At 36.6% G+C, this 9,106-nt stretch overlaps 1 long non-coding RNA gene across 1 annotated transcript; it reads left to right on the forward strand.

Moving 5' to 3' along the window:
• The first annotated feature begins 7,387 nt into the window (after positions 1-7,387).
• LOC136268490 (uncharacterized) lies at positions 7,388-8,312 on the forward strand. Its single transcript, XR_010707017.1, has 2 exons — positions 7,388-7,923; positions 7,975-8,312. It is a non-coding gene; the product is annotated as an uncharacterized lncRNA (long non-coding RNA).
• The last annotated feature ends 794 nt before the right edge of the window (positions 8,313-9,106 follow it).

Genomic DNA, 9,106 nt, shown 5'->3' on the forward strand with positions numbered 1-9,106 from the left:
AACTTTATTAAGTGGCTAATTAGCTTTTGCTATCAGACAAATAATAAGGATTGAAGTGATGCTGTGATAATGACTCATTTAACATGACCATATATAGCAGCCCTCTATTGTATAGTACTAAATGTGTCACTAGTCAAGTGTTAACAACATCTACTGAGGTCTATCAGGAGATGTCAGCCACTATTAATAGAATTGGACAACTATACTCAAGAGGTGGTAGCTCAACCTGTGACTGTTAATCTATTTTGTCACTGGATTTCACTCAGGTTGCATAATTAATTTTTTAAAGATGAAAATTTCACAGAGCAACTATGTGATCTGTGAAAACTACATCTCTTGAAAATTTGTCCTTCCTGAGGTTGGTGTTTTACCTGAATATATCTTCTGTAGACAATGAGTTCACGAGGGGTGCCAACTTAGGGTAACAGCTACTGTTAGTTGCTATAACACTGCCACATCCTGGTACTACCTACAACAGTAGTAGTGTACACTGCATACTACTCCTTCACACCAAAAAATTCATGGTGAACCTCTCTGCAGGGGTATACTTAGTATGTTATTATGGCATTGTTTTAGCATGCTGCTTGTTAATCTAACACATTTAAATACTCTAACAGAACAGTCACAATTGTTGCATAAACTCTAATAGAGCAGTCACCATTGTATATAGACACAGTAGTCATAGCAACAATATTGATATCAAATAACTAGCAGTTACAGTTATAACGTGATTACAAGCCTTAATGTCAGTGAGGTTGCTACTGGATAACAAGCATACCCTGTAATGTACAGTCTTTATACTGTGATAAGTAGCTACTTGACAACACACAAATTTAAATGTCTTCTTAGTATATATCCGAGCTGTACTCAGAAGAACAGACTTCTGCATTGTTGCCACTGTGCTACTAGATATATTAATAGTTGATAAATAATGTACTAAATCAGATAGAATGGAGCCAAGGGCCCCAGGAACAGCCCTGGATGATGTGTGCCCACGTTTTATCTGGAGATCCCAGTACTTAGACTGTTTCTCTGAGGTATTCTTGAGTCCCCAGGTATAGAGATATCAATAAGGTATGTTCTCTTCTGCTGTGGAAAAGATAAAACTATATCTGTCGGAGACTCCTGTCTATAATAATCATGAAATCCCATAAAATCTTTCAATAGGAGTTAGACAGCACTGTCACTGCTAAATGATTCAACCACATCAAATTCAATAGATCTACACAATTGCCAGTGTACAAATGCGAGTCTTATATTGGGCTTGTGCCAAATATGAGCAGCTAATAATGAGGTGGCTCATCACAAAAATGACATAATATAGTCAACAGACTCGACATAAAGGTGACACAGGTAAGTTATGGATTTTTTATCATATTAGTAGTCAGAGCTTGCTCTTGAGTAGCCATGATAAATCCCTCAGTTTCTTTATCAAGATTATCCCATTGCAGCCTGTGGTCACATTCAGTGCTGACTTATTATACTAGCACTGGTACCTGCCCTACGGTGCAGGACTGCTTACAATTAGTGATGTGCAATATTAGGATTTTGGTTGCAGTACAGTATCAATATGATAATTGGTAAAATATTGAAATTTTGATACTTTTTCGGTATGTTTTCTTTTGATTAATTACATGGGGCAAATGTTTATAATTAGCAGCTATGCTTTATAGAATTTGTGATGAAGGTAATAACAAGCCTTGGAAACTGGTAGATGCTTTTTAAAATGGCTAAACTGTACAGAACTGAGCTTCATTTCTACCGTGATTGCACAATCACATACCAAAAGTTGTAAATTACCAAAATATTACTCAATATATTCAAAATTGTAATATTGATATCAGTTATAAAAATATGTAGATTCGATACGATATCAGTACTGAAAAAAATATTGCAATGTCGATAATTTTATTGGTATATTACACATCACTACTTACAATGTCATGCACTTTACACTAAGTTTAATCTTGTAGCTATCTAGTGACAAAAATTCGTACACAGCATTGGAAACCCAAGTATAAAACAAAACATTATTTGTCTATACTTTGACTTAATTTAACCATATAGATAATGTAAATTATTATGCTTCAAGGCACACATTCAAAAAAGAATGTTGCACCAATAATGTTCAGAATCAAACTGTATGTAGTATATCGTGTATACCTATAGTGTTTACCACATGGACACAAATGGTGCTAGTAATACCTGCCCTATTATGCACACTATATATGTAATTTTGATGATGTTTAAAATGCTGACAACAAAAGACATGAATTTGTACATACCATTGTAGTATTGGTACCTGCTTCACAGTGCAGCATTTGCCTTACTGTGTATGTTATGTGTTAAATGTGCATGCAGAGCCATTAACTATGCAATGGGAACCAAGCATTGAACATCAGTGCCATTCATGTAACTATATGTAGGTGATGTCACTTTTAAAGAATGTGAGTTGTGTGTAGCTAAGCTATAAGCCCTGTATTATCCCACATGCATGTTTACCACAAAGGTGTGAACTATAAATGCAGTGTTAGTAGTAACTGTCATACAGGTAATGGTACCATTTCAGATTTTACATGACATTTGACTTACTGACTACAAAAAGAAGTGAATTTGTACATAATGTAGCATGTGGCATCAGTATACACTGCCCTACAACACTTGTATGATGCACATGTTATGCATTCAAGTAAGGTGATAGATTGTTGTGACTGATACCTGTGCATTCCTTACATGCCATTAGTTACACTATTAAATCTGTATACTTAATGGGGCGTCTAGATTCAGTGGAATGGTGGAATGGAACGGTACTTAGGTAATTTCAATTAATGGTCATCTCTGTATAAAAACCACAAAGATATAAAAACCATTTTACTTTAATGTTTAGATTGTTGCTATCTTGTTGTTTTAGAGTATCCACATAGGATAGTTTTGTTGATCAGTTGTGTGCCACATGCCTAGAAAAGTGATATCTGATTTGTAATACAGCAATACCCCCATATAAAAACAGCTTGGCTGTACAAATATGGCATGCCCATCAAATTAACAACTAAAGGGGCTAATATCTGATGAGGCCAAGAAATCAAGAAATGAATGTTAAAACGGCAGCAACTAACTCGCTAAAATTTATAAAAATTTGGTCTTTTATCATTGACTTGTACAGTCTTGCTGCAATCCTAATTAATTCCCTGTAACTCTAATTGGCTAGTAATTTAGCTGGCTTTTTTACTAGCCTATTAGATTTACAGGGAATTAATTAGGAATGCAGTGAGACTGCACAAGTCAATGATAAAGGACCAATAATGTTGCTAACATTCATTTCTTGGCCTCACCAGATATTAGCTCCTTTAGTTGCCAGTTGCTTTTAGTTTCGTGGACATATCTGTTTGTTTTTTTTTTTTTTGCATAGCCAAGCTGTTTTTGTATGAGATAGCTATTACTGTATCATATCATAAATCAGATATCACTTCGGCTTTTCTAGACATAACATGTGGCACACAATTCATCAATAAGACTGTCTTATAGGGATACACTCTAAAACAACAATGTAGACATTAAAGTAAAACGGTCTTTGTAAAAAGATGGTCTTTGTTATAGTATGTATGCGTTGAGCTGAATCCTCAAAAACAGTTAATAACTCATGGATGCAATTACACACTATCTTGAAATTTGGTTCATTTGTACTACTGCTTAACCAGCTAAAAATATTTCAAAAAAAAAATGTCTGACATAATATTTATGGCCAATCAAAATTTTCACAATACATTTCCTATGGGAAAGCCATATAAGTACAGTGTCCATTACAGCCCTTTCCCAAACTTGTAATGGAGCCAAACTGTACATGTCTGTTGTTGACACCTTAGCTGTTACCAATAATCATCTGGTTGGCTTTGGCTGAAATGTTAACTCCGTTGAGAAAAATCCACTTTTAATTTTTAGCTGTTTTTCAGGATTCAGCTCAACTTGTACATACTATAGAAGGTGGTCTTTATAAAGAGGTGACCACTAATTGTAATTACCTAAGTACCATTCCATTCCAGTCCACCATTCCATTCCATTCCACTGAATCCAGACACCCTACTTAATGATATCTTATTCTTATTGCTTTCAGTGGCCAGCACTGAAGGTCTGACAGGAACATGTGCTGCAGCCTTTGGATTACCTAACCTAACAAACTAGAACTTATATACAATTACTTAACTTGGCTAACAATAAGGTGAAATAAAAAAATGGGCCAGAGCACTGAAGCAATTAATGCTATCCTATATAATGTACTAAAACAATACTATCTTGTCATCACCTCAACACCTTCCTCAGTAAAGTATAAGCTGTATTGATTGCAAGCACAAAAGCACTAGGAAAAAAAGCAATGTTAGGTAAGCAGGTGCCAAGTGAGAGAATAATGGTATGGTATGGTATATATGTACATGTAACAGAGTAACCAAAAAGGTTGCCAAAACAGAATTCTTAGTTGTAACAAAAAAGTTGTTTGAAGCAAAAAATAAAGTTGTAACCAAAAAGATCAGGTAAAAAGAAAAAATAGGGGCAATTCTACTGCTGGGATTCGATCTGGGGACTGAACACTCGCAAGTTCAATGCTCTGTTGCTTTGACCAAATGTGATCTGTAGTTATAAAGCGTTTATAAAGACCAGCTAAAGGTAAATGGAAAGCTGCGGTTTGCATGCAGTTTACAGAAAAAAATCAAGCAAATTTTTGTCTACGCCCTTGCACTAATTGCGCTGTAAATGACTAATGACGGCAGTTAGAAGCTTTATTTAAAATGATGTAATTCTTAGATGATGAGTGTTTTGTTTGACACAGCAACTGGTTCGATACGTGCATCAGTTAGCGAGATAATCGTCTGACGTCAAAGGAATGTAGACAGACAGACAGACAGATGGCTTTTCAGCTTTATATAGATTACATCATGTGCATACATGAGGGGAGTAAATGAATCTATACCATATGGATGGTACTCTGTCTGAAATCTTCAAGTAATATTCTGCAGAGCTTAAAATAACACTATTCTGTATTTCCTTTGTAATGAATGTTCAAAGTTTTCAAATGATTCTCCAAGCACAAAGGGACTGATCCCAGTGCAAGGGGGAGAATGACAACCCGCATGTTCCACATTTTCTGGAATTCAATCTTTAGATCCGTGTACCGTTGATGTTTCTCTACAACTTTCTCTGTAATTCTACTGTCGCCTGGAATAGCCACATATCAATTAAATAAGTTATATCGGTTAGGTCATAAGCGGATCTAGGAGACACTGTCAGGGGGGAACAAAGGGCAAGAAGTTTTAGTGCACAACAGTGTTTATTCCACTATGAGGATAAGAAAGGAGTTCTAGTACACAAGTTATATTCATTTGCATAACTTTATTCAGCATATAGCTGGATGAATGATGGACATACAGTTTTTAGACTGTAGTTGGAGAAAAATTTTAAAAATTAGACCTCCTAGGTTTGAATTGAGAGCTAACAAAGTGTATGCTTTGCAATGTGTACAAAGATTGGTTAGCCTATCTGAGACTAAACCTGTTTAATGGTAAAGTGTATATTAAATTAAAATAAAGAGTAGCTAGTTTTGTTATAATTTGTAAAAATTGTATTAGAATTGTGACTGTTCTATTAGAGTAGTGACTGCTCTATTAGAGTATCTCAATCTTTGCACAAAAATTCAAAATTTGTTTGCCTTGCTTTTTTTTACAGTGCCCGGTACAGTTTAGCTATAGCGTACATTTATTACTGTTGTCTTCATTTGCTTTCTATACTTCTGAATAAAGTGTGAATGCATGATTCTAGGTTCTGGTATCAATATAGTACAGTAGGTCCAAGGGGGCAAGAGAAGGGGGGGCACAGCTCCCCTTGGCCCCCCCTCAGATCCACCTATGGGTTAGGTAATCTACACATACAACATCTGGGGCATATATATGCAGAGGAGGTAGGACAAGCCCACGTGATCTGATGTACATTACGTCCTTTTCCATAATGACGTCAGAACAAAAAACGGTGACCTCTATTTGGGGGACTCTAATGTTTTCAAGTACAGGTGATCGATCGTTTGTGTGATTCAGGAAGAAGATATCGAGCTAAAACTAACAGGTATGGGTACAACGCAGCGAAAATAATAGTTTACGTGGGTTTTGAAAATTTTGGCTGGTTTTGAAGGTTGAGTAGAATTAACATTCCTTTATATACGTCGTAACCATACCTGGTAACTTAGCTTCAATATCATCCTTTATTAACACGTTTATGAAAAAACTTGTCATAAGATGCGAGTAGCTAGTAATAAGTATATAGTTAGGTAATAAGTAGTAGTATGGTGTGGTTTTCAGCATGCATGTGTGTTTCTAGTCCATAATTAGAAAATGCTATGCATAGCATACTTTGATCTTTGGCAGATAATGAGGTCTTTAAAAACCATGAAGAAACCTGCTAGTAGGTTTCTAAAATGGTTAGAAACCTGCTAGCAGATAGACCTCAGCATTGCAAATCTCACTTTTGATCATTGATTGCTATGCATACTCTGCAAAGTATATATAGGCTAAGAGCCCATAGCTTGACCTACTCCATTCCTTTTATAAGCACACCTACGCTAATTCGATTATGGGATCTAGACTATAACGTTGTAGGTACGTTTGTTATCATGAGCAGAGAATTCCAGAAATGTAACGGAGTTCTATTTAATGCCCATCAATGTTTCAAGCCTGTTTAATATGCTTTTACTGTACTTTAAGCGGACTCCCTATTAAAAGAACTAAATAGGTAAACTTTCTTGTAGAATGTTTATTTGTTTCTTGTAAAAAAAGTTATGTAGGTGTGAAATCGTGTATACACTGGTTAGTCACAGAAGGCCTAGCGCCAGACCAAGGGAGAAGAACCATCAGTATTATTGATGACACAAACAATTACAATCAAATGTCCTCAGACACATGCTACCACAAAAATAGGGCATAAAAAGCCCCACAGGTGGGCATGGTAAGGAGTACAATTAACAAAAAACAAAACACACACAATTAATAATGAAAAATGTCTTGCCAACATAATGTTCAAAAGTCCACACACAATTCTTAACCATTGACAACAATGTTACCACTTTCTTTAAACCCTTGGTAGTGCTGGCTTTAACTTTATTGTCACAGTAGCTATCACTCTTTGTTTGATCCACCAGCTAACAGAAGCAGCGATAATGTAGCTAGTTACAAGCTTTAATTCGAAAACACGTTCAATCCTTCTCTACTGGCCATGGTCGCATGACTTGTTTTAACACTGTGACGATTTTGAAACGATTATAACTCAATCCCACAATGGTTCCACCTACATAGCGATATATATAAAGCCCGCATTTTCTAAGTCGGTTAGGAACCACGCCCTCGGCTCTTCGTAGTTTAGAAACCTCGCTTCGCTCGGTTTCTAAAATCACGAAGACCCTCGGTCTAGGTTCCTAACCTATACATAGAAAACCGATGTGACGTCATTAAGGAAAGGCTTATTACGTCACATTTTTATTACGTCACATACACACCCTAAAAGGAATCGTGAAAATAAGGAATAGTCAACACGTAGTACGTTAGAATGGTGGACTGAAGAGTTACCGAAATGGACCCTATGAATCTTGAGACAAAGTACTCCGAAGACTGCTCGGAAGTGGAGGAAACAGGGCCTTCTGCTTCGCCTTCTATCATGTGTCTACCATCCACAAAACCGCCTACCACCCTCGCTATCACAGCCGCAGTCGATTATAGCCGTTGTGTCGCTGTTTCCAACGCGCCCCGTGTTGTGTACAAGTCTGGGGCTAAGTTGTCCTTCTGGTCGGAGAACGAATCGCCCGCGAAACGCCACGACGATTGCGGGAAAACCATGACCAAAGAAATGATAGAAGAATCACTAGACTACTCGCGTGATTCTGTTCATCAGGTTCGTGTAAAGAGTGCAGCAAATGTTCCGACTAATATGGTGTATTCTTAGGTGGTGTCCGGTAGTGGCAGAGATGTCAAAGTTGTTGTGAAGGGCGATAAGAATGGACTGGATTGGTCCTTAATCTGAAGATTACCACGTAATTACTGTTATGTAATTGTTAATATTAACCTCAATGAGGTTATTTAGCTGTTCTATTTGTTGGACTCTTACATTACACCATCTGGTGTTTCTTTTAACTTGTGCATTCCATTGATGTGCTCTTTTTTTACTTTTGTATTGAGAGTGTAAACTTAACGTGTTTGTACACTGACATTTAGCTAGAGTAGCAAACTGTATTATTTATCCTGTTTTGTGTAAAAGTTATAATTATTGCTGTATATAAGTAATCCCTTGTTGCTTAAGTCAACGTACAGTGACAAGGACATAGCTTATAGAAAGATGTTGTAAACAGCTATAGTACAGGTTTTGTCTTGTGCAGTATTAATGGGTCATGCTGCTGCTGTTTACAAAACTCTTACAATTGCCTTCCTTGTCTTTCTGAAAGTTGTCATATAGTTTTGTGATGTCATGGTTGTGTTGCAGGATTAGTTATTCTTTGTTACCCTCCACTATTATGTGTTTGAGAGGAGCTAGATCACATCAGGGCCATCCAGGTATTAGCTGACTCTAGCTCAGCATCTAAGTGCTAGGGGTAGCAGCAAGGCATTTCACCCTCTAATGTTCAGGATTGATTCTCTTAGTATTCTCTTAGTACACAGTTTTACTGTTTGCTTAATACTGTATACCCAAGGGAGAAAAATTTCATTGAATTTAAGGTTTTGGGGGTTAACAGCAAAATTTATATTCCTGAAATCTTCCATTATCATGGTCTAATAAATTTGGAGTAGCAAAATCAGTTTGGAGATGTCCCATGGGTTAGTCTTGTCCCCAGACCAATTAGAGACCAATCAGTTCAATGGCACAAACCCCCCCCCCCCATAATTATGCTATCAGAAGAAGTATATAATATTTTTTTGTCTGTCACTAAGTAGAGATGGAGTAGTTAACAACTAGTTCTTCAAAATCATTACACACACACACACCAATAGTACATGCTATACACTCTCATATTAGCATATCACTACGCAAACTAAACTAACATCGGGAATGATGGTATGTGGCTTATCATTGAGTACAAATA

The sequence above is a fragment of the Dysidea avara genome, chromosome 10, assembly GCF_963678975.1.
Source record: "Dysidea avara chromosome 10, odDysAvar1.4, whole genome shotgun sequence".
NCBI lineage: Eukaryota > Metazoa > Porifera > Demospongiae > Dictyoceratida > Dysideidae > Dysidea > Dysidea avara.